General features: G+C 30.5%; 1 protein-coding gene across 2 annotated transcripts in view; it reads left to right on the top strand.

Annotated features, from left to right (window-relative positions):
• Positions 1-26,595, top strand: part of insc (spindle orientation adaptor protein inscuteable) — a 99,909-nt gene that overhangs the window by 26,053 nt on the left and 47,261 nt on the right. For both annotated transcript variants that reach the window (XM_088224298.1, XM_088224300.1), the window contains exon 2: positions 24,718-24,762. The gene's annotated coding sequence lies outside the window, so the exon portion shown is untranslated. The remainder of the gene's footprint in view (positions 1-24,717; positions 24,763-26,595) is intronic.

Below are 26,595 nucleotides of genomic sequence, written 5' to 3'. Positions count from 1 at the left end.
AGCAAAGGGGCAACATTATCGAGTCTTTTTTTAAAAATCAAAAATTTTATTCCAAAAACGGAAAAAATTCTAATGTATGAAGCCTATGTAAAAACTGAAATATGTTATACGCAACTACTATGGGGAGCAGGATATCAAAATGACATACTACAAAGACAACAAAAGACAACAAAATAAAATATTAAAGTTAGTATATGACCTTCCCTATTTAACTGCAACTAGAGAACTTTTTAAACAAACTAAGCAATTAAATATAACTGAACTCTTTCAACTAGAATCATCAAAATTTATCCATAAATTAGCCACTAATGTAATTGTAGACGAAGAACTAAAACTTGTAAAAAATTGTAGTCAACATGGACATAATACGAGAATATCAGACAAATACTATAAACAACTTTCTAAAACAAGACAAGGACAATTAAGACTAATGAACCAGGGACTGAAATTATACAATAAACTATCAGACAAAACTAAACAAAAGACTCAGACAAACTTTTCAAAAGAAGTAAAAAATATTATTTTGAACAACAGAGTATGAATGAAAAATGTATATATTATTTTATGTAAAATGAATGTAATAATCCCCAAGGGTTTAAAAATAAATTTTCAAATAAAAAAAAAAAATTTAGAGCACTTATCTATATAAAACAAGAAACAATAATTTCTCGCATGACTGGTTAACAAAGATATTTACAGACATTGGTTTTGTTTCTAATTCGTGTGCGTGTTATTCGAAGGAAATGCAAGGTTTTTAAGTTATGAATTTAAAGAGGAAGCCATACACACAGTCATGTTATTTAATTTACATTATTTTATTATTATTCTTTGGGTTGTTAGCACGATGGCCACGAAGCATTATCAATACATTTAATTATGTTATTTCATATATTGCTCAAAAGGCGATAAGTTCATGCTTCTACCGACTAAAACAAATCAAATGCATACGCAAAATTTTGCCGGTGATGTCGCCCAGAGACAGTCATAGACAGAGACAGTCATAGACAGAGACAGTCATAGACAGAGACAGTCATAGACAGAGACAGTCATAGACAGAGACAGTCATAGACAGAGACAGTCATAGACAGAGACAGTCATAGACAGAGACAGTTATAGTCAGAGACAGTCATAATTATTGTAAGGGTATCCAAAATACTAAAATGTGTATATTTTAATGTTTAAAAAAAATTAAAAACATGTCCAATTAGATGTTACCGAAGAATATACTTCTAACTTTTATACGTTTATTCTCATGTTCGTTTAAAAATATAGATTTTAGTTTTTTGATAATTGATGATAACTCTGTTATCTTAAAACTCCTTAGCTTTGCTAAACGCTGTATAAAACAAAATACGCAGCAGCGTTGGGAGGATCATTACCGCGCTTCTTCTACAGGTAAAATCACTAAACCCAACGCTGGCTGATGCAGCAAACTTCCGTCGTCATCACCAAAGTACTTCCGGAACGAACCAAATTTTTGCCGGACACGGAGGTATAAGAAGTTACTTATATAGGTTTAAATTAAGGAATAATGACTATTGTCCATGCGATGATATTTCTTCACAGAGTATCGAACATCTGTTAATTCGGTGCCCATTTTTCAGTTTATAACGCCATAATCTTGAAGGAGAATGCAGGAAAGATGGAACATCCTTAACATATATCCACACTGTAGTTAAAAGTAGTTATCACGCGCCATTGTTCTTGGACTTTGCAGCATATATATGAATAAATAAATGATAAAATGAAAAAAAAAATGAAATGATAAAATGAAAATGGTGATTGGACTCATAAAGGTAATAAACCAAAATCAGTGATCGAACATCCCATTTCCAAGACAAACAAAAACGTGTTTTTCCGAGTACCTTAGCCTTGTACATGACACGTAAGCCTACTAAATACAGGGGTCCAAATATATATATATGTATAAAAAAAGATAACTCTGTTAACTTCCTATATTAATCGGAGCAAAAAGCTAGAATTACAATGGTATTATCGTTACAAACGAATCATGAACGACCTAGACCAAGAGGAAGAAGAAGAGAAAGAAGAAGAGGAAGAAGAAGAAGATTAATAAAAAATAGATATTAAATCACAGTAGTGTGGTAAAGTATTTTTTTATACATTACTATTAAGTTTCCGGAAAAGTAAGATTTTTTATTGGAAATCAACCGATGCTCGACGTCCGCCTTACAAGGAAATCACACGGATAAAGCAGGTTTATGCCGCTAAATACTGGTATTATATAAGCATATATCACTCCAAAAATATTTGAAATGTGCGTACTGCGTATCAACGCAACGTGAGAATTTCTAAAAATAAATAATTACAGGTCGCTAGATTTATAATTTTGCTGTAATATACGACTTTACTCAATTCGATTTTGTTAGGCAAACGCTCTAACCATTTGACGAAGATACCTTAAATTTCTTACAAATAAACGCATTTTCGAACACTGAGGTGCAATTAAATAGATATGATGCTTCAAAGAACGATATTTTGTAATAATGTTCTGAAAATAAGCGTTGTCGCCTGAACAAGGCCGTACAAAACGCGTAGTAGAGTAAAAAAAACTAATAGGGAAATATCAGGTTTTTTAAAAAAAATTAAAGTAATAAAGGTCTATGAAATACTGTCCAGTAAAAAAATTTTTTTTGTTACTTATTAGTAGCATATTTTTTTTTTTAAATTTGAAATTTTGAATTTCCGCAAAAACTGTCATTCCATTGGCCACGCCCCTAATACGACACGATTTATGTTTATTTGTTTCTGACCATTCGAATTTGTTTAGAACATTGTCACGAATCTTGACGTCACAATTATAAGGGTAAGCATGTCGCGTTTTTTTAGTGACGTATTAAAAAAAAAATATATATAAATTAATATGAAAATATTTCTACACAATATCTTGATTTTGAAAATACTTAAGTATCCTAAATTCAGTATTTTTATCGGTATTCGTAGTATGTGATATTTCCCTGTTGTCTATGCTAGTTTACTGTGAATTCAAAGCTGTCTGTCGCGTCTTTTTACGCTGTTTCACGTTTACTGGATACAAGTTAGGTTCCGGAACTTAGGTTAGATGAAACACAAGATAGGTGCTTAGTGCTGGATCCCGTGTATACATACATATATATCAATGTGTACAAACACTTTTTTAAATAAACATTTTACGTCAACCAGGGCCACTATTATGAACGGCTATCTTCATCGGTATATACTGAGACGGTATAAACTAATATCGATATTTATGTACGAAAGTGTGTATATTTGTATGAAAATTCAAAGTATTTTTGACGATAACCGGTAATGAGGAAGTTCAGCGGTTTTTTTATATTTTTTTATTTGTTAATAGACTATTAAACCAAGTAATTTTTTTTTTTAATTTTTATATTTCGTATTATCAGCGCTACGACTTTTTAAAGTTTTGTATTTCTGAAATAACTCCGCGTGTAACGTCAGAGGTTCATTTCCGCTTATTCTCATTCGGTTCTTCCCATTGGTCCAGAAGCGACAAGCAGACCGGAAATTTCCATAGCTCTCGGATCATAGGTTGATTCACATGATCCAGTGACGTCATTAAAGTAGTGCGTTTTTATCAAAATATTTTTTATTATTTTTTCCGTACATTTTCAAGAAATTTTGCCGTACAATTTAATGCTCTAATTTTTACCCCGCGCAAGAAAACTTTTTTAGTATCCAATTTCCCGTAGGGCTGAAGTTCCTCATTGAACATGTTTAGAAAAATTAAATATTATTTTTTTCGTACAAAAATCTTAATTTTACTTTGTAGATAACATTGAAGATACATTTCAACTGTCCATCAGAATACATACCCATGACGGGAATGACGTTATCTGTGAACTGTGAGCTTAAGTTTGTTTCGGCTTTCGGTCTGTTAGTGTTGTTAGTAGTCACGTCAAATATGTGCCTTTTATTTAATTGTGTATTTTATTTAACACTTTATTTAGATGAACTTATAAAGTTTAACAGAATAGTTTTAAAAAAAGTTTAATAAAAACGCCTAATTTTGGGCGTTTTGGAGTGACTTTTAGCTTATTTAGCTGAAACTAGAACAGAAGACGAAATTCGGTTTCGGCTGAAAATCTTGTTTCAGTCAAAAAATATTGCTCCAGTGCCATAATCCATATTGTTCGGACAAACTCTCAACTAAATCTGTAGTTACTTAACCACCTTCGTATTTCCTAGCGCACTCCATGTAACAATAATTCTACGTGTTAATGCCGGAAACAACATTATATTAACAGTACACAATCTAGCATCAACCGAGTGAGGTGCTTAACTAATCTTTTCTCAAGCGAAAAAAAAACCTGTGCCTGTGTCCTTTTAGACTGCCAGCTCTATACAATACAAGCTGTGCCAGCGTCTCACGACCGCCAGCTTCACCAGCCAGGTTCCAGCACACGTCACGCCTCATCATCGGTAGGTTAGTGGAGTTGCGCAACCTTCCTTCCCTGACAATACAGTCCACTCTAAATTTTCCTCCTAGGACGAGCTATTCGTCGCACTTCGTCCACTCCTCAACACAGATAATAAAACACGAGAATACGTTTGTACGAAGAAAAGAGAGACCGCGTTTCGTCTTAAATGTTTTGTTTCATTCAAATGTTATTTTGGTCCAATAAAAATAAAATAAACATGTCGTAGATACGAGATAAGACGCACTTCAAGAGAAATCAAGAATAATGACTCACTAAACATGGTTCTCAATTTTGAAGGCAAACATTTTTTACACATTAGGATTTTTTATTAGAAAACACGAAACCGAGATTATCATTTCGTGTGCTTGAGTCGTGTTAAGCGGTGTGTAACTTAAATTTCCATGATTGTTTTCCTTAACCTTGATATGATAACATTTTATTATAGTATTTTTTTGTTTGAAACCACCATAAGCAAATACGTGGAAGGCAAAATTTTGTCATAAGTGTTTGTTTTACCTCATCTGTATGTATTATGTTTTGTTTTTATCTCGTTGCATTATATTTATTTTATTTATTTATTCATTTCAAATGACATTTTAGTACATATTCCCAAATATACGAGTATTATGGCTTTTCAGGCTGTGCCCGTGTTTAGTCATAATAATTAACAACAAAATATAAAGTAAATTTAAAAAACACATTTGTATAAGGTATATGAAACAATATCGGGTTGTGGTCCTGTGGCTAGTGGCTAGTGGCTAGGTTCGAATCCCACTCTACCCCAACTCGATTCCATTTTCTAATAGTGAGTTATTTACAACTCGTTGAAAATGGCCCTCAAAATCAAATATTTGGGTAAATTATAAGAACGCAAATATTTATTTAAAAAAAAATTAGATAAAATTTAAAAAAAAAAACAATCGAAATACAAGAAATAACATTAAATACTTTGATATTAATATTTACACATGATACAATATTCAAAACAACAATTCAATGAAAAATAACAATCCAAATAAAATAAATACAATTGAAAACTTATAAAACTAATATATACTTAACGTGCCACTCGTATATTATTTCAGTTTAATGTAATATATAATTTCTTATTACTAAACCTTTATGTAACTATCTTTCTGTCCAAAAATGAGTTTGTTGTAACTCCTGGGAGTACAAAAAATTGTATTATTTAATGTTCTCTTTAATTCTTCGATGTTCTCCCACTTTCCCAACTGAGACATTGTTTCAATTCATGAAGGTGCTGGGCATTAGACATTTTAAAAAAAAAAGAGTCATTGACACATTTCTGGTCTTGCGGTTAGAGAGAAGATCCCAGCAGATTGCTCATGTGAGGTTTTCCTGTAATTTAAATTATTTAACACCAAAAACATGTACGACTTTCACTCGGAGAAATTTATCTTTTGTGGCCCCAAGAGTGTTCGATTTCCGGGATGAACACATTAAGTTCTCCAAAACGAAAGCCATTTTCAGAAGTGTACAAGTTTGAATTTTGTCTTAGGAAAGAGACCATTGCAGGAGACTGCTGCGAGATATTGCATAGATTTATATATATATATACTATTAAGCGCGTTGTCCAGATGTTTATTGAAATATATAGCGGGAGAAAACTATGAAGACTCAATTAATAAATTGAATGAAGATCTACAGAACATATCGTCATGGCTAAAGATAAATAAATTGAAATTAAATGTTAGTAAAACAAAATACATGGAAATAGGTAATAAAGCACATGGCATAACAATGAATGTAAATATTGATGGTAAAATTATTGAAAGGGTTGATGAAATGAAATACTTAGGAATTATTCTTGACTCCAGATTAAATTTAACATCACACTTTGAATATATACATAAGAAAATTTCAAAAAAGATTTTCTTCCTAGGAAGAATTCGAAAAAAAAATAATAAAAAGAGTGCAGAACTTATATACAAAACAATGATTGCCCCTCATTGGGACTATTGCTCTACTATATTATATTTAGCTAACGAGGGAGACATAAACAAGTTTGAAATACTACAAAATAGAGCAATGAGAATTATACTGAAAAAAAGCAAATATAATAGTGTTGAAAAAATGAGAAAACAATTGAACTGGATAGGAATAAAGAAAAGACTATTGTATAATGTATTTGTATTTATATATAAAGTGTTTAATAATCTCATGCCAAAGTATTTTATAAGTGAAATTATATTAAATAGAAATGTACATAAATATATGACAAGAAATAAAAATAGGATAAGACTACCACTTAAGAAAAAAACAAAATCACAAAATAGCTTAATGTATAAAGGGTTAAAACTGTATGATGAGATGCCTGAAAGTATGAAGAATGAAAGAAAACTTTCGGATTTAAAAAAAAAATGTTATGTTTATTGTAATAATGTAGTTATGTAAGAAATATTTAATAAGTATTTGTTATAATTGTAAATATATTAGTTAATATACAATTAATATATAATTAACTAACTTAAGTAAATAAATAAAAAAATATAAAAAAATATATGCTTATGTAATAATTTTAATTTTTGCTATTATTTAATAATGTACATACTTCCACTTTCCATTATGTTGTTTCCCAACTCAGCACAGGGCTCTTAGCCTCATAGAGTTAGGGATACGTAATTAATTATTTTTGGTAATATATACGTGTTTGCATGAATAAATAAATAAATAAAAATATATAAATAGGGACACACCTATGGTAAATATCTATAGAGTGTAAAAAATCATTTCTCCTGCGCCATAACCCAGAGAGTAAATATCGGAATACGTTTGTATAAAGAATAGTCGGACCGCGTTTCATCTTATTAAAGTAATTTTATGTCCTGATAGATTATTTATTCCAAAACCGGCAGCATGCCGTTTGGCAGTCAAATTATGCTGTTTACAGCCTGAAATTGCAAGATTTATGCCGTATATACGAAGCAGTAAGTGAACAATACTTTGGAAACAGTCACGTGACCCGAATCTCTAATTATATACCCACAAAACCTTTTCTGTAGATGATTCACTCTGCCTCTGAATCACAAGAGTCCATTCAGTTAAGGACCCGCTTTGAAATCGTAAAATAAAACGGGGAAACATAAAACCAAAATATAATACCATCCATTTCTCTATAAAACACACAGTTTTCCCTGAATATGGCTCCTGCAATGGTAGCCGAAACGTCAGATCAAATCCAACATACACGGTATCACCCAAAAAAGATACATAATATTGATAACAGTGACCGTGAAAACCTTCGCACCTATTTAACTTTGTTTTTAACCACTTTTTTTTTCCACCGACCGGTTTCAAAGCTAAACAATCTTCTTTCTCAAGGTATACTTAACTAATGAATTCTTACCTATTTTATTTGATCAGTTTGCTGCTAATCTAACTAATAAATCAAGTATTTTTGTCTTAAAAGGATGGTAATGTGAGATGGATACGTTCGAAACAAGAAAGGAGTGGACTAAAGAAATATTGTTTATTTGGACATGTATTAGTTTTTTCTTTTAATGAATCGCCTTTTTAATTTCTTAAATTTCCAAGTTGTCTAATTTTAATATTTTATTTTCAACATGAACTTTTAATCCAGTGTATTTATTGAAATTAAGATTATTTTCTATCAGATGGTTTGCGAATTCGTAAAAAAAAAATATTTAGTCACCTTAAGTTTTCTTGTAACACGTTTGTTAGATTAAAGATCAAAGTTTATAAAAATAAACTTTTTTAAAGGATTTAAAAAAAGAAACGCGTTTTATTGACGTATTACCTTAAAGGCCCCATCGTGCCCCACCCTCCCCTACTTTTACGCTGCTGGTAAACCACGTGAAAACACGGGACCGGGACCGGGACACAACGCATGGTTACATAATCACGTGTTTACACGACTCTGGGATACAAAGTTTAAAAAAAAAGTAGAATTAAATCCAGTTAAAGTGTTTTTTTTTGATACCTTACAAAATTTCATTTTAAAAAAGTGTCAAATAATATACACAATGAAATAAAAGGCATAAATTCATTAAGTAAATTGGTTTATTTTTAGCGCTTTTTTGGTTCGTTTATTTTATACATACAGCGTATCTGTTACAATTCTTTAATGTACGCTGTAGGAACTTTAACTTATTAACTATACAAGAATCATAAACATATAAGAATAAAAAATTAAAGGCCACAGGTCACAGGTCACGAGGCATAAGATGCACGTAACGCGAAGCCGAGCTTAACTCGACACATCCCGAACGCAGGTTTCGGCCAACTTTTGGCCTAAACTCGTTTTACTGGCCGAAACTGGCCGAAACGAAACTGAAACTTCGGCCGGTCAGAAGAAAAAAACTTCTACTTGATTGGTATTGATTTTTCTGTTTTGATGATTTTTTAAAAATTGAATGCTTAAATACGATATTTCATCGCGTATGAAACATGTATCTTCTTTTTTCACTCAAAAGGAGCAAATAAATAAACACCAATAAACATTGATTGATTGACCAATAAAAATCACGATCTAACTATTTATAAAACGAATGTATTTTTTGTTTTTAAATAATGATTATTTAACTTGCACACCTATAACCATCTCACGTTTTATTATAAAGCATTAAACTAAGCGCTGATAATGAGTGATTTAAAAGTATGCGTAAAGCCTGAAGTGATAATCTGAGTGGAATTGGTAATCAGTAATAATTTATTTGAGGTGATTTAAAAAATTTGATATTGAAAGCAATTATCGATTATCTAGGAAACCACCTATTACAAAAATTAATTGAGTACAAGAAGCACGAATGTTATGATATATGTGTTTTATTATTACTTAATAGTAAATTTAGGAAGGCCTTTGGTACGCGCGAAGTACTATTTGGAATTAATGTCCTACAAAAATTTCGAGATCAGCAAAAAGGCGTTTTTGCTTGATTTTTTGATAACGAGAAGGCATTCGATAGAGTAAAGCACTCAGAATTCTTGAAACTATTACAGGAGTGCCAGCTAGATGACGAGGATGCTAATTTCATAAAGAATCTTTACTGGCAGCAAAAAGCTGTGGTAAGATTAGGTCACAATGTAACGAGAGATATTGCAATTAAGCGTGGAGTGAGACAAGGCTCCATACTATCGCCCTTACTATTTAACTTATACTCGGACAAGAACTTTAAGAGTGCAAGGGAATAAGAATTAACGTAGAAATTATAAATGCTGACGATTCCGCTATTCTGGCTGACAACGCATGTGTCTTTCAGGAATACCTTAGTATAATTGACGAAGGTGTTAGAGTACTAGGCTTGATCAATGTGGCTAAAACAAAGATGACGGCGTTTAGCCAAAACCCTCAAAATAATGCTGTATTGTGACTGAATGATCGAACATTCGAGAAAGAGACTAACTTTAAATATCTCCGAAATCAAATCGCTTCTGATCTGGACCCAGATAGGGAAATTAGATGCAGAATAGAGATAGCACGATCAGCATTCGATGGCATGAAATGATTATTTTGCAGGGATAGTCTTAATTTAAAACGGAGACAGATGATGGTCAACTGCTATGTGTGGTCAATACTGCTTTACGAGGTTGAAATATGGACTCTCAAGGTGAACCGATTAGAGGCTTTTAAAATGTGGCTGCACCGGAGAATGCTGAGAATCCCGTGGACAGATTTAGTGACCAAGAGGTGCTGAGACGAGCCAGTGCCGAAAAATAACTACTGTCCTCTATAAAACAGAGAAAACTTGCATATCTGGGCCATATCACGCGCGGAAAAAAATATGCGCTTCTACAGCTAATCATGATAGGAAAGATCGAGGGAAATCGTGGAGTTGGAGTGCGACAAATGTCTTGGCTGAAAAGCATCCGCGATTAGACGGGAGTGCGCGGGGTTGAGGAGCTGTTTCATTTGCCATAGGACCGGAATGCCTACTTTAGAGAGATAGCCAACGTCGGGGGGACCTGATATGGCACAGAAAGAAGAATTAATAATAACATTTTACAACAGAGACGGAGAACATTTTAGAGAAGGGATATAGAAGTCTAGGCATCTACGGGGATTATGACCTCTCATTGGCTGGTTTAAGTGGTCACTTTACACACTGTATAACATATCCATATTTGTTCAATGGGCAATTATTATAGATTTTTTTTATTAGCTAATAAATTAATCTAAAAAAGCCGATCGGTTCTGTTCTTATTAAAATCTGTTGAGAAATTAGGGAGATAAAAATGATTAAATTCTAGTTATTTGAATGGTGCAAAAAACAAACAATTCGTGACGTCATCAAGTGTGACGTCTTCGGATGTTTTGTGACGTCACCGGATTTTTTTTCATCAATGTCTATTGATTTTATAGAGTATTGTAGATGGCTTTCTTTTTCTATGGGTCGTGTGTTTACATTTACGGCGTCTTGTCACTTATCAAACGCTACGAGTTGTGATTTATAATTTTCATAATAAATTGATAATTCAATTTATCATTATCATAATAAATTAATATTTAGAAGAGTTTAAAAACCATAAAATAAAAATAAAAAATCGAGATGTAAGATGTAATCCGTTTTCATTTTCATCTGTCAGTGCCTGGAACTGGAGTGAGTAAGGGGGGGGCTTTAGATAACATGCATATACAACTCTGCTTATATTTCTATCTGTGACCTGTGGCATTACCAACATTAAAATAAATGCATTACTCGTTACCAACTTACAAAACTATCGTTTTCAAAAGACCTTATTTTCGAAACGAAAATAATGAATGAAAATGTTCATTATAAGGGTTTTTGTAAACACTAAGAGAATCTTTAAAAATCCTTTATTTGTAGAGTAAGTTAAATCCGATATTCCTCCCGAGTGATAATACCCTATTCTGTCGATGTTTGTGAAGTTGAAGAGCTGAAACCTTTATTAATCAGTGTAAAATAAATATTCAAAAGAATAAGGGCCCGTGCGGTACAACAGGTAGCCTCGTGGTAGGTTGTGAATCAACATAACACATTTCTTGATGCATTTCCTCTGCTGAATAAGCTTAGAGGAATGCGCATGCGGTGACGTCAGCCGGTGACTAGGTCGAGTGGTAAAACATAAGTATCCACCGATTCTCTGATTAATATCATCGTTGTGAAGGTCGCGGGTTCTAATCCGGTTTGGCTTGCATGCCGCCCGCCGTGACGTCACGTTGGGTCGAGTCTTGACCCCGGAAAAGAAATTTCAAAATTTCTACTCCATCGTCTATCGTCTTTATTAAATTTTTTATTAGATTTTTTTGCATACTTACAAACACAATATTACATTGTACTTATTTTCAGGGAAACCCGTTATTTTTTTTTACATTGTAAACAATAATAAATAATAAAAACAATATGTCCTCACTAGGGTTTCCCGTGCCGAGGACACTTAACAATGCCCTTTTTTTATTTTTTAATATGTGAGAATATACAAAGAAGACTCAGTATAAGCAATTACAAAATGTTAAGACAGTTTCAAACACTACGTATTTATGTTTATATTTAATTTCTGTATACCAATATTATTTTTATTATAAAAGGCACAGTAAAAAAACAAAGATAAAACATAAACTATACGTTAAAGTTTAAAATGAACAGAAATCGTGACGTATTAGGGGCGTGGTCAGTGGAATAAAAGTTTTTGCCGGAATTCAAAATAACAAATTTAAAATTATTTTTTATGCTGCTAATAAGTAGCAAAAAAATATTTTTTTTACTGGACAGTATTTCATGGACCCTTTTTACATTAAAAATGTTTTTAAAAAAAAAATATTTAATATTTTTTTTATTATTTATAAATCATATAACACAAAATATAATACATTGAATTACATTCCCAGAAGTTACAATAACTCAATTCGGGACATAAATAATATTAACATTTTGAAAATAACATGTATTAGCGCGAACTTTCACTAACTTTAATGCAATTATGAAATTATTAAACGCAGATGAATAAATTAAGGCAACGGCAGAGAACATTTAAGATAAAGAAATATGGAAGCCTAGGCATTTTCAGGGCTTATGACCTATCATTGGCTGGTTGAAATTCCAGTATTTCGTCTACATACATTTGGGCAAACTCAAAATATTGCATTAAACATAGATTTATTTGAGAATAATCATTATATCGTGCGGCGTTTGCTTTACGAGTAATATGACCTTTTCTTCAATCTTGGATTTTAAAAGTATTTTTTAATTTTCTTACCATGGAGCTACTCGTGAAAAACTGTAATTGGCTTATTTATTCGTTTTGATTTTTTATATTTGACAGTAATTGTAGCTATTGTTTGTCCAAATAAAGATTTTTTAAATCAAGTATTTGGCCAAATTTGTAGCTTCATTGCGTGGTATCAAACCTACAAGGCTTTTTTTCTGTAATCATAGGTTAGCTGCTATGTAATTTAAATTTGTCGTATTAGCCTTGTTCAAGAGTGCCATTGTTTAAAAAATCGTGTCCATTAGTTGTTCGTTAACCTTTCATTGCCCACTATAGGCGAGTTTACACGCACTGGATTAGAAACTTTGTCATTCTGTAAAACCATCCAAAAATTATAAACAAAGCCGATAACTTTAGGTTCCCGGAATAAAATCTATATGCCACAGTTAGTCGTGCAATATTCATGTTCAAGCGAGCATTTTTTGCTTAAATAGGGATTTATTGGAGTTTATAATCGCTTTGAAGTGAGCACTTTTTATTACAGAAGCCTATTTAAAATATAAATGAAAACTATTTTAAATGTTAATGACGTAAGGAACGCGGACTAATAGTTTGGGGTCATTCCATTGGCTTGTTTCGATCATATGATGTCGATATGACAAGTAGATAGAACATACCGAGGTAAGATACATATAGTACAGAAGTTAAGTATACCGTCTCGATTTATACAGATGAAGATAGCGTTCATAATCGAGGCACTGAGCTTGATTTTGTCGATAATGCTTATCTCAGCGTTACGTAACGTACGGATCTCAACATTTGTGCATCTATCGTGCATATTTTTATTACACTTTCTCCTGAGAGATCGCATTTTCTCGTTTGGCCGATGATTGAAAAATGAAAAAAATTTACATTTTCTTATTTCACCCGTGAAAACTCGGCAGAAACTTTCCGATTGTTTTGAATTTCTTATATTTTACACGTCAGGAACTTATTGACATCACAGTTTTCTGTATTTGGTCAGGGTCTATGGTCACGGTAGTGCGTTATATGAGTAGCGTAGTGAGTAGAAAAGATAATGTGTAATGTAAACCATACACCTGGGCAAAATTAGTCATTTTGTAGACAATAAACAGTCACATTATCTCTAATGTCTTGAGTCACAATAGTATCTAGTTCCTAGCCATGCTTTGTTTCAAATATAGGTGAAATTTAAATTTCAAACTCATAAAACGATATTTTTAGATAGTAAGGAAACTATATGAATATGCCATTTGAAAATGCCGGTCTTTCGAAATCGCGTTACTAAAAAATTAAAATAAATAAACGTTACATAAAAACAATAACTTTCAAAGGTATTTCTGATAAAAAATAAACCTTAGGTTTTGTATTACTAAAATTTAATTACTTTTCGACCGACAGAGGCTCTTGAAATTTAGACTAAACTTAGGTACTTCGAAACTCACACAGAGACAAAGTTCTTAAGTAAAAATTGTTCTTATGATTAAAACAATATAAAATAATAGATTGAACAAGACAGTTATATAAAAATAAGCTTAAATTTTGGGTTTTAAAAAGAAATACAAGCATTTTAAACCATACAATTTTTTTCTCCTATATTTCCTAAAATTCTGTGTTAAATTATGTTTACAATAAGCACTTAAAAATAACAAAATAGTTAAAATATTTTAGTTTTAACCCTTTTTTATACATCTAGTTTTTTAAAAAATTTATGAATAATCTTTTGGTTGCTAAACAGTGTGTTTTTGGCTATTTTTTAATGCTCATATTACACACGTCGGTCGTCGAATGGCATTTTTTTATATATTTTTTTTATTGATTTATTTAAAGAGAGAATTTACAGCTGTACAATAATATTAATAACACATCATATATAAAAAAAATAGTAGCCAATAATTGTTATCAAATTGATGGCACCAACAATATTATATAATTTATTTCGCAGTTTTAAAATGTACAGAGGTTTTTTGTTCAGGCTCCGACTAGCTAGGACATTTTCGTGTTTAGGCAGAATTTTCTTTTTTACAAGTCATGACCTTTTTATTAATTAAATGATGCTGTAAATATCCAAATAATAATAATGATTTAAAAAAATCTAAAATAAATTATAAAAAACTCTTTGATTATTGAAAAGATTTACGAGTACATGAAAATAACATTATTGTATGTATAAACTTATATGCATTTATTAAATATGTAATATATTTTCTTTACTAACTTTGTATACTTTGTGGAAATCTGTTATTAGTTCTGAGATTATACACTATATCTGTTTGTTTACTATAAATATGTATGTAGAACTGTTGATTTCCCAAATAAAATAAACAAAATAAATAAAACAAATAAAACAAATAAAACAAATAAAACAAATAAAACAAATAAATAATAAATAAATAAAATAAATAAAATAAATAAAATAAATAAAATAAATAAAATAAATAAAATAAATAAAATAAATAAAATAAATAAAATAAATAAAATAAATAAAATAAATAAAATAAATAAAATAAATAAAATAAATAAAATAAATAAAATAAATAAAATAAATAAAATAAATAAAATAAATAAAATAAATAAAATAAATAAAATAAATAAAATAAATAAAATAAATAAAATAAATAAAATAAATAAAATAAATAAAATAAATAAAATAAATAAAATAAATAAAATAAATAAAATAAATAAAATAAATAAAATAAACAAAATAAACAAAATAAACAAAATAAATAAAATAAAATAAATAAAATAAATAAAATAAATAAAATAAATAAAATAAATAAAATAAATAAAATAAATAAAATAAATAAAATAAATAAAATAAATAAAATAAATAAAATAAATAAAATAAATAAAATAAATAAAATAAATAAAATAAATAAAATAAATAAAATAAATAAAATAAATAAAATAAATAAAATAAATAAAATAAATAAAATAAATAAAATAAATAAAATAAATAAAATAAATAAAATAAATAAAATAAATAAAATAAATAAAATAAATAAAATAAATAAAATAAATAAAATAAATAAAATAAATAAAATAAAATAAATAAAATAAATAAAATAAAAAAAATAAAAAAAATAAATAAAATAAATAAAATAAATAAAATAAATAAAATAAATAAAATAAATAAAATAAATAAAATAAATAAAATAAATAAAATAAATAAAATAAATAAAATAAATAAAATAAATAAAATAAATAAAATAAATAAAATAAATAAAATAAATAAAATAAATCAAAATAAATAAAATAAATAAAATAAATAAAATAAATAAATAAATAAAATCTACCGATAGTAATAAAAATTGAGATTAAATAAAAATACTCACTCACTGCCTCGATCACAATGAAATCATCTATCCAAACTTCATCAAATAATATAAATGTCACACTAATAATGCCATTTCCCCCTCTTAAAATGGTTGCCCGTTTCTGTTGAAATATCTGTATTTTTTTTAAAAATTATTTTTAAAAAAATGTCTTGACAGTCGCGTACATAGAATTAGCCGGCTAGGCGGCAGGGCAGCAAGCGGTTCTTGTCAGTTTTATTGTTATGAGTTCTTATAGGCAAGAAACAGGTTTGGAGCCTGCAGCGCGATGTAATCACTATGACACTCTTTATAATTAATTCATCGTGCTGTGACGTATCGAATTCCTTCGTAGAATTTATTATTAGTATTCAGGCTTATATACATTGTACAAACTATAAACAGATCCAAAGCGTTGCGGACTCATCCCGCCATATGAAATGCCAAAATAATTTGATTTATTTATTTGGTTCCCATTTATTTTATTTATTTACAAATATAAGTTTATTGTACATTATTTGAGACATAATTCCCAACTCTATGGGAATAAAAGTCCTGTGTTGAGATGAGACGAGCAATTATATGACACAGACACATGAGTATATCACCACAAATATAGGATCAGAAACATAAAAACTATATCAGCTAGTCTACTGTGTAATGTGCTAGCTTAGTTAGAATGTCAGTTTAAGTATTAAAATATGTTCAAATAACCCTAACGAATTATTTCAAATAAAAATGAATAAAGATGAATAAAAGAACTAACCAAATAAACATTTACATTTAACATGATTTTTATAATATTCCGAATATAATATGAATTACAGCTCCCCAGGGAGTTGAATCCAGTACTTGTCAACAGAAATTTGGACAAATACAAAATATTGTTGATATAATATGAATGTTGAACTTTTTATGGCTTTTACCATCCCGTTGTAATATTAGCCAGAAACAAAACATAAAATATTATTAACAATGTTTTGAGTAGGTCCAAATGTTTGTAGACAGGCTGCATTTCCTCCCTAGGGAGTTATTTAGATCAAAGTGTATTGCTTAAGTAGCCAATAACGGTCATAAGCATTTAGGAAAAAAAATGTAAGCGTATTCTATATCTTTGATACAGAAAACTTAATTTTACTTTGTAGATAAAATTAAAGATAAATTTTAACTTCCTATCAGAATAAATACCCAGAGAAGAAAGCCAGCATGTCTACAAACAGTTAAGCATACTCATAACATCGTTGATTAAACTAACTGATGTTTAAAGTGGAGAATAGTGAATGTTACAGTGTGTAAAGTGGCCACAAAAACCAGCCAATGACAGGTTTTAAGCCTTGTAAATGCCTAGACTACCATATCCCTTCTAAAACTGTTTTCCATCTCAGTTGCAATAAATTTAGATTAAATATTATGATAAAATATATGGATTTCCCCCCTTAATAAATTGCAATTAAGCAAATAAAAATGACCAATTTTCTTAGCCGCCACTACTAATCATGATTATTTTAATGGGTACTTGGTTAATTCGAAGAAACGTGTATATAACGGAGGAATACACGTCTGTAATATCGATATTTATAACGGAATAATATATGTAAGTATGTAATTATAGAAATTAATAAACATGTCTAAACGCATAATAATTAAGATGGCGGATAAGACTTGTTAAAACTGTATTCCTACCTATTTTGCGCAAAATGTAGTACCCATTTTATGCGACTCCTATAAGTCTGATTTTCAATAATTTTAGTATGTTTGAATCCTTGTAGACAGTGGATTTAACCATAGAAAGATTTCGTCAATATAAACAGATATATTTATTTATTTTTTACGTCCTTAGAGATTTTTTTAGCAAATTACTTATAATAATTTAAGAGAAGTATGATGTCTGTGTCCGGGTGGTGAAGAATACTGTTCTGTGTGTGAAATGGAAGCAGAACCATGGACAAGTGTTTTTAGCTGCTCTCATGTGAAAATCCTGGAGACAGAAATTGAGTGGAGATCGTCGACCCGGTGAGGACACATAAGTTTTATTGTTTGATACCGAATATGACGGAAAAAAATGAATAAATAAAAAATATATATCTAAACGCAGAATCATCAATAGAATCTTGTACTATAAAACAAAGAGATCATTAATTTTTTGTTTGGATTCACAAAATATGTTTTTCTTAACCATCGACAAAAAAGATTAATTTGCTGGTGCTATTAAATTAATTACAAAATAAAACAAATGTGAAGGTGTGGGCACATTGTAAAAACCTATTTAATTATTTTATGATTCCAAATTCCGATTTTTTGTAAACTTTCGAATTTGAACCCGCAGTAGAGAGCAAAATTCACACGTCTTCGATAATTGGTCTGTCAATTTATTTATGAAAGCTAGCATTTATATATGTAACAAACACATTGCAATAAGTTATTTAATAACAATTTTAGCATCTTTAAAAATAGACAAAACAAATATTTGTATTTGTACGCTAATTGGTAGAATGAATAAAATGCAATTTGAGAGCACCGACCGAAAGATCGTTTGTTTGCTTTTTTTTTAACGCATACAAAATCGATTTAAGAGTCCTTTTCACTACGATTATCTGTTCTAAAGAGGACTATAGTAGATGCGTGTATATATGTGTAGAGTGTTCAATTATTTTATACACATTTTTTTATTTCTTTTACGCTAGTGAGTTTCAGACAGATTTTGATTTCTTTTTTCGATGATTCTTTGTTTTCTATCAATTAAATTCTTTGAGAAGCATGAAGGTTCTTGATATGAGACAACTGTACCTAAAAGAAGCACTCACACACTTCTGGTCGAACAATAAGGAGAGGTCTCAGCAAAATGTCCGTACGAGGTTTTCCCAGAGCATGAATTGTGTCATACCCAAAACCCGTACGACTTTTGCTCAGAGACATATCTCGTTTATCGCACCGCGAGTGTTCAATATTTTGGAAGAGCGTATTAAGCTCTCAAGGACAAAAGCTATTTTCAAGAAAGTAGTTAAGGACTGGATTTTCCTCAGTGGGAGGGATTTGAGTAGGAAACTCCTTGATGATTTTCCAAATGTATGAGTTTTAAAAAAAATATAAAAGAGTTGCATTATTGTTTACCTTGCTTATAATATACAAGTTTACATTTCAAAAATAGGATTTTTCTGCTATTATATTACTTTATTTTAGCTAAACTGTTGGGATCAGGAAGGATATTCTAATGTGGACCAATTAGGTACTTCTCAGCATTTGCTCATGTGGAAAAGAAACCACTGAAAACTCTTCAGGAGAAGCCGGCCTGTTGACAGTAGTCAACAGGCCTTCCGTCAGAATGTTTGAGTTTACTGTTTACCATATTGATGTGCCATATATATGTAAAAATGTTTTTTATGTTTTTGATCCTATATTTGTGGTGATATACTCATTTGTCTGTGTCAACTAATCGCTAGTCCCATCTCAACACAGGACTTTTAGTCTCACGGAGTTAGGACTTATGTCTCAAATAATGTACAATAAACTTATGTATGTAAATATATACATATATAACAATTTGCCAAAGAAATAATTCTTGCACCTTTAATCGAATTTTCTTTAAATACCGAAATGTTTAAAAAATAAAATAAAAATTATAGGAATAACCCGGTAAGTCACTATTTTGAGGCATGTCATCAGATAGGATAGAGGGGATATGGAAAAAAGTAATGAAAAATACACCACAACACCCAAAACAATTGAGATAAAAATCTTTCTTAATTTTTTTTCTTGCAACTGGCGGGAATCGAACCCGCGACACCAGTTCGAACCAACTGCGCCTAGGCGTCTGTCAATGTATATGTGTACTCGTATGTACATACTATTATATACATTTTTTTTTTATTTACGTACTAAATACGCGCTATAACGCGTTGAAATTGTGTTTATAATACCAGGGTGCTATTATGGATTTTATCGCGGAGGTAGAGAATAAAGAAATTTAGGAATTTCTATTTTTTGCATGCGAATACACTTTGCTTCATTACTATTAATAATATTGATATTTTATACAGCGCCATTTTCGTAATATTATACCTCAAAGGCGCTTAACAAAGTGATTCTATATTTAATTTAATTTAATTGAAGCTTTTACATTTGTAATATAATCAAATCAATTTATTTAGTTATGGCATGCTACGGATTTATTCAAATGTTCTAAAGAACAAGTGGATTATAAGTTTTTTTTTAAACATCACTTCACTCTTACAGCCTCGCATTTCTGCTGGGAGAGAATTCCATGCTATAGGGCCTGCGACCGCAAATGCGCGTTCACTGAATTTAGTGCGCTGTATGCGTAGACGTATAATAACTTTTTCTCACAGACGTAGCTGATCTAATCGTTAGACGCCTGCCAGCTTGTTCACCTGGAATGCATAGTTTATTTATTTCTTTATATATATAAGGGCGGGAATATTGCCTTAAGGCAATTTCTTCCTACCTACCTAAACCGTTCAGTTTGAGAAAATTACAAATACATGGACATATTAAATCTTACAATTTTATACAAAAATTAAAAACAAAGATCAACAAAATAAAAATATGTAACAAATTAACAATTTACTACAAATATAAAAAAATAACACTATACTATGAAGAGAGGAGAGGGGATGGGAAGGAAAGAAGTGGGATAAAGGAACAATTTAAATATTTAGATAGTGACATTTCAATCTTGACTTAAATGTAAATAAAGAAGGAGCGCTCTAACATTAGTGGGTAGACTATTCCACAATCGAGTGGCTACTACTGTGAAAGAGCAGGCAAGAAAATTAGAGCGATGACAGGGTATTAAAAGGGTTCTCTAGTTACTAGAACGAAGAGATAGTCCGTGTTGTGAAAGAGGTTGGAAGAGCTCTCTCAGATAAGATAGTTCACTCACTATTCGGGAGCAGAGTTGTCCAGTGATTTATACATAAGCCTTTGTATTCCACCCTCTGAGGAGTATATGTATATAATATATGGCAACACTAATGATTAAACCTCGAATAAACATAAACACGTGATATCAAATATGATGATTTTAATTTAGAATAATGTTATTAATAAACACAGTTTCTAGCAATTAATTATTCATAAATGTATTATTTTCAAGGTTTTCCAATAATACGTTGCGAATCGTAAGCTAGTAGGTATAATTGAATATGTAACATTATTAATTAATAATATTATGTTTACTATGACTATGCAATTTATATGAATAACAAATATGCAGGTCTGCATATTACGTTTGTACAATAAACTAAATATCATCATCATCATCATCGTTCCCTTTCCGCTCCTAATGGTGCATAGGACACTGCATTGGTGCACCAATCGCAGCGTATCTTGATCATTTTTGTTACATGAAGGTGAGATGATCAGTCTTACGCTTCAGGTACCAGTCCAGGGACTATGAAATATTCTAGTGTGAAAACACCCATTTAAATTAATATTTTACTTCAACCATGTCGGGAATCGATCCCGAGACCTCTTGCATGGCAGGCTAACGCGCTGACCATTACACCATGAGGCAATATTAGACATGTGTATCAACGTGCAACGTATTATTTTGCTTTAAAAGGGGAATGGTGATATTTAAAAAAATATATTATGAGTTTGTTCAATTTTTTCCAGGATTCAACCCTGTTGGGGGGTTATTAATATTAACATATTAAAACAGATCTAAAAAACATTTTATAGAAGGGAATATTTATAGCATAGAAGGCATTTACAGGGCTTATGACGCGCTATTGGCTGGTTAATCCATGTAACTGCCTATTTCTTTCTGTGTAATGTTCTTAATTTCTGTATTAATAATACTTAATTTCTGTATTAATAATGCTTAATTTCTGTATTAATAATACTTAATTTCTGTATTAATAATACTAACTCGCCGGTGGGTTGAATCCAGTTCTTGTCTACGAAAATTTGGAAAATATATTAAATAGGTGCGAAGGTTTTCACGGTCACTGTTATGAATATGTTTCTTTTTAGGGTGATACCGTGTTTGTTGGATTTGTTCCGACGTTTCGCCTACCATTGCAGGAGCCATCTTAAGGGGAAAACGAGTGATTGGCGAACACAAAAGAGCGTGTAAACTTGGGCACCCTGACAAATCCGCAATAGCGGAACACTTTATAGATACCGGTCATTTTTTCCTTCGAACCGAAAATTTTACATAAACACAGTAATTACAGTGCACGAATAATAAAAGAGGCAATTGAAATACACAGACACCCAAATAACATAAACAAAGACGACGGGCTTAAATTAAACTCAACATGGTTCCCAGCACTACGTTCTACGTACTACAAAAACAAATAGAAATATGCCTACTGCCGACTGCGACACGGTACAAATTACTAGTAATTAAACACAATCTTAATTTACCCCGAAGATGGCTCCTGCAATGGTAGCCGAAAAGTCGGAACAAATCTAACACACGGTATCACCCAAAAAAGAAACAAATTGTTCAAATTTTTCAATTACGCTACTTGACACCGCAAACTTAGCATTCTCCATTGAGTTAGTGAAGCATAATTAGATTTTTTTTTTAATAAAAAAAAAAAGAAATATTAATAAATTTGATAAAAAGTAGATGTTTTTGTGAAATTCTAAACATATCTACTTTTACACATCTAGTAAATGTTATTACTGTAACTCTCCAAAAAAAGAGACTAACTCTTGTGCTAGACTTACACTGTTTGAGTTGTTTATTTATAGGAGCTTATATAATTTTAAATACGAATACATGAGAAAAAAAAAACATAGGAAATATAAAGGAAAAACATAAAGCAATAATACATTCATACTAATTAAAATTTAATGTTGTTTTTACACAAATTTTAAATCTCACAATTCTTCTTCCAAAGTTTTTCGCAAATATCTCAGTTATTCCTTCAATGGAGATTTCTAAGTTTGCTTATATTACCCTCATATATATATTATAACTTACTAACATAAAAAAGTGGAAATATGAAAAAAAAAATGTATAACAAAACGCTGGCTAGAACGACCAAGTAGCGAGGAAGAAAAAGCCACAAAAAAGAAGAAGAAGAAGCGCTGCATACACCCATAACTAAAAAACACTGTTGTGTCGTGTAAATTAAAATTTCCGATTAAATAAGTGGAACAGTTTGCACCGAGTTAATAGCATTTTTATTTCATTATTATTAATATTGACTTATGGCATTTGATTATCAAAGAGGGTATCGGAGTATGTTGACACAATATATTGAATTCGATCAATTGAATAACCGCTTTAAATATATTTAATAAAGTATGACATGACTGTTATTTATAGATTTACAGATACGAAGTGGAATAATTGCTTTTAACTTGCATATTGTAACGTAGACAGGGAACAATTTAAATAAGGGAAAACGCAAGTGAAGTCATTTACCGGGCTTATGATATAAAAGGGCACGGCAAGAATGGGCTAAATTTTAGAGGAGAGCAAAACGATAAATAAACCTTATTTGTAAGACACTGCGTTCATGTTGGTAACCCTGAAATTATGCGAAGCATTAGCTTTTATTTTATAACATAGACTGTTTCACATTTCAATATACAAGACATGCTTGTTGGAAGGGCTATCTTTTTGTTGAACAATATTACTTTGGATGTTGACATTTTTCACGCCTTTGAGGGAGTTTTTTGTTACTAGATATTATGTTAACGTACGTGCTATTTTTATAAATATGTCATTTTACTGACATTTTATTTGAATTATTTCCATATGTATGAATTAAGATCTCTATTTTGTAGTATTTATATATACATGAACAAATAAAATTGAAACTTTTTTCAATTAGTGTAATTTATATTTATATTATTCCACACAAGCCATGGTTAAAATAGTTTTGTTTTTAAAGGAATAAAACATTGTAATAATCTCCCTCATGAACTAAAAATATTAAAACTAATATATGAATCAATAAATTCAAACTATTTATTTATAACCCGAGTTAAAACAGCATTTTATTTTAATTAGTATTACTGTGTTATTATTTTTTTTTTATTATATTATTTTTATAATATTTTATTTTTATTCTCATGTATATTTGAAATTGTATAACTTCAAATAACTAAATAACTATAACAGTGTTAGTCACTCTCTAAGCACAAGAGATAGCTCTTTTTTGAAAAGTTAAAGTTATAAGATTAACTAAATGTAAAAAAAGTCGATTGTAATAGAAAAAAACATATATCATTTTATGTTAAAAGAATAATACACAATTATAGAAAATAATACAAAAAACGTCTAATTTATATTAAAAAAAACTTTCTTCAACTGATAAAAATTGATTTGACTGATTTTTGGTACCTGCGACTCCAAATTTATTTCATACAATTTATGAGACGGGGAGCCAAATGTTAGTTTTTATTACATTTTACTGAACTCATTCTAGAAAACAAAATGACACTAATATATAGAAAAAAAAGTGAACCTTTCATTTGTATCATTGGCTCGTTTAAATGGCTATTTTACAGACACTGCGTAACATTCACCATTCTGCCGATGATGATAAAAAAATAACAATCACGTTTTAATACCTAAATAAAAATTTCAAGAAATGCTTCCAAAATTCGGAATATTTATATAAAACAGTAATGTAAAACATTTTCGTGAATGGAATTCGGATGTCTAGGCATGTAAAGGGCTGATGACCAGTCGTTGGCCTATGTGCACACCGTATAACGCTTTTAATGTTGTCTTTATTTGTTTGTTTTATCCACTCCAATTATCCGAAGTGATGCCGAACCAATAATGAAATATGTTTTTTTTGCAGATGGTCACCTTTTTCTAAAGTCTTTAGAAGTCTCCCTTTTTTCAAGTAAGTAACAATATTATTTTAATTACGGATATCCTATGTATGTATATAGCGTATCTTCATTCGTAAGATGATCAGTCTTACGCTTCGGGTTGCAGTTTTAGGATTATTTATTTTTTAATTATTTTATTTCTAATCTTGAAATAGAGCACACATAAACTAATTCTCACGTGCGCTCCAATAATAACAATGTCCAAATGTATTTTATTTATAAGTTGTTTAACACATATCTTAACCTTCTGTTTAAACTTTGTTATTTTTTTTTAACATAAATGTTTTTTCCCATGGTATAATATTTTTTTACTGCCTTATATAAAATCGAATTGTTTGACTTTGCCCCTTTTCTAAATGAGAGTCTGATTTTTACCCTTTCCCCGGTATGAAATATTTTAGTGTAAAAACTCATATTTAAATTTGTTTATTTTATTTATTTATTTATATTATGTAGTGCTATTGTTGTTATAATACTATTGTTGTTATTATATTATTACTAAAAACATAAACCTAACACAGCGCCAATTACGCTCACAACACAATATATAATACGATTTCTGAACAGGACAACAAAATGTGCACGTGACTCTATTTGTGTTGACATCTCCATTGTTTTGAAATCTGCGGTGTGGAGTGTGGCTCATGGAGTGATGTGTGTAAAATGTGGTGTTTGTTTTATATGTATAGGAGATTAAGTTTTTTTTGTCTTTGTTTTTCATATTTATTTTTTTCAAAAACAGGCTAGTTATTTTATAACGCCTGCATAGCACCTATTTTCGTGCAAATCGTAGCACCTCACTAGGGCTTAAAACAGTAACATACTGAGTTTTGAGAATAGGTGTCTCAAAAGAATCTCAAGTGTGCAGTGGTTTGACTTTGTGCAGAATGAAGTAATACTTCGGTGACAACTGTCATCAAGCGGAGGCGATGCGGTTGGCCATCTACTGCGAATGCCTTCTGAGAGCCTTAACCACGCTTGCCTACTTTACAAGGCTTTAGGTTCTCGACGTCCTGGACGTCCACTGCTGACTGTTCGTTGGCAGTTCATGTCAGAACTACGGGACGCGAACCTGACTTGAAAGGATGCACAGGACCTCACAGCCGACAGAGATGCCTGGAGGATCTTCGTGGACACCATATTATGCTCCAACTACGAAGGGCGTATGGAATGATGAAATGTACACATACATATATAAATAAATAGTAAACAAATAAAAAAATTCTGAACAAATTTTAATAGGCAGGAACAAATAAACATGAATCGTGACGTATTAGGGGCGTGGCCAATGGAATGACCGTTTATTCGGGGATTAAAAACTACAAATTTAAAAATATTTTTTATGTAACAAAAAGTTTTTTTTACTGGACAGTAATTCATAGACCTTTATTACTTTAAAAATGCAAAAAAAAATGATATTTCCCTATTCTATACTTCGCTCCCAAAGCTAAACTGGCAGTGCACAACGGATTTTTAGTCCCAACATTTATGTATGGAAGTGAAACATGGTACTGGCGAGGAAGGATGAAAGCCAAGTGAACGCGGTTGAAATGCGATCTCTTAGACAAATGTGTGGGAAATAAATGTATGACAGGGTTACGAATGAAATCAGGCGAGAGTGTAAATCTGAGTCAAGTATAATTGATAAGATTAAAAAAGGGTCTCTGAGATGGTTTGGTCATGAAGAACGAATGGACGACGAAAGACTGGTAAAACAAGTATTTACGGCGAAAATGAACTGCAACGTGAGACGAGGACGGGAAAGGAAGACGTGGCATGATCAGATAAACCAAAATCTTAAGTCTGCTCATGTCAAAATGTCATGTCATGTATGACAAGATACA

Source organism: Micrasema longulum, unplaced genomic scaffold (genome assembly GCF_059751315.1).
Source record: "Micrasema longulum isolate JH-2025_06_02 unplaced genomic scaffold, ASM5975131v1 h1tg000278l, whole genome shotgun sequence".
NCBI classification, from domain to species: Eukaryota; Metazoa; Arthropoda; class Insecta; order Trichoptera; family Brachycentridae; genus Micrasema; species Micrasema longulum.
This window is presented reverse-complemented; position numbering and strand designations above follow the sequence as displayed.